The sequence below is a fragment of the Rutidosis leptorrhynchoides genome, chromosome 8 (genome assembly GCF_046630445.1).
Source record: "Rutidosis leptorrhynchoides isolate AG116_Rl617_1_P2 chromosome 8, CSIRO_AGI_Rlap_v1, whole genome shotgun sequence".
NCBI classification, from domain to species: domain Eukaryota; kingdom Viridiplantae; phylum Streptophyta; class Magnoliopsida; order Asterales; family Asteraceae; genus Rutidosis; species Rutidosis leptorrhynchoides.
This window is the reverse complement of record NC_092340.1, coordinates 31,686,351-31,688,155: the sequence shown is the minus strand read 5'-3', so window position 1 is coordinate 31,688,155 and position 1,805 is coordinate 31,686,351.

Genomic DNA, 1,805 nt, shown 5'->3' with positions numbered 1-1,805 from the left:
GGGCATATTCGATTTCGATAATTCAACCATAGAATGTAGTTTCACGTACTTGTGTCTATTTTGTAAATCATTTATAAAACCTGCATGTATTCTCATCCCAAAAATATTAGATTTTAAAAGTGGGACTATAACTCACTTTCACAGATTTTTACTTCGTCGGGAAGTAAGACTTGGCCACTGGTTGATTCACGAACCTATAACAATATATACATATATATCAAAGTATGTTCAAAATATATTTACAACACTTTTAATATATTTTGATGTTTTAAGTTTATTAAGTCAGCTGTCCTCGTTAGTAACCTACAACTAGTTGTCCATAGTTAGATGTACAGAAATAAATCGATAAATATTATCTTGAATCAATCCACGACCCAGTGTATACGTATCTCAGTATTGATCACAACTCAAACTATATATATTTTGGAATCAACCTCAACCCTGTATAGCTAACTCCAACATTCACATATAGAGTGTCTATGGTTGTTCCGAAATATATATAGATGTGTCGACATGATAGGTCGAAACATTGTATACGTGTCTATGGTATCTCAAGATTACATAATATACAATACAAGTTGATTAAGTTATGGTTGGAATAGATTTGTTACCAATTTTCACGTAGCTAAAATGAGAAAAATTATCCAATCTTGTTTTATCCATAACTTCTTCATTTTAAATCCGTTTTGAGTGAATCAAATTGCTATGGTTTCATATTGAACTCTATTTTATGAATCTAAACAGAAAATGTATAGGTTTATAGTCGGAAAAATAAGTTACAAGTCGTTTTTGTAAAGGTAGTCATTTTAGTCGAAAGAACGACGTTTAGATGACCATTTTAGAAAACATACTTCCACTTTGAGTTTAACCATAATTTTTGGATATAGTTTCATGTTCATAATAAAAATCATTTTCCCAGAATAAAAACTTTTAAATCAAAGTTTATCATAGTTTTTAATTAACTAACCCAAAACAGCCCGCGGTGTTACTACGACGGCGTAAATCCGGTTTTACGGTGTTTTTCGTGTTTCCAGGTTTTAAATCATTAAGTTAGCATATCATATAGATATAGAACATGTGTTTAGTTGATTTTAAAAGTCAAGTTAGAAGGATTAGCTTTTGTTTGCGAACAAGTTTAGAATTAACTAAACTATGTTCTAGTGATTACAAGTTTAAACCTTCGAATAAGATAGCTTTATATGTATGAATCGAATGATGTTATGAACATCATTACTACCTTAAGTTCCTTGGATAAACCTACTGGAAAAGAGAAAAATGGATCTAGCTTCAACGGATCCTTGGATGGCTCGAAGTTCTTGAAGCAGAATCATGACACGAAAACAAGTTCAAGTAAGATCATCACTTGAAATAAGATTGTTATAGTTATAGAAATTGAACCAAAGTTTGAATATGATTATTACCTTGTATTAGAATGATAAACTACTATAAGAAACAAAGATTTCTTGAGGTTGGATGATCACCTTACAAGATTGGAAGTGAGCTAGCAAACTTGAAAGTATTCTTGATTTTATGTAACTAGAACTTGTAGAATTTATGAAGAACACTTAGAACTTGAAGATAGTGATAATGCTAAAAACGAACATATATTTCATAGCATTATTCCTCAAGAAAGACAAGCTTTTAGTTGCAATTGTTCTATTTACAATTGATATTCGTTTAAATAATAAAAGGTGAAGACAAAAGACAGATTCGACGAATTGAAGACGCAAACGACCAAAAAGCTCAAAAGTACAAAAGACAATCAAAGAGGTTCCAATTATTGATAAGAAACGTCTCGAAATTAC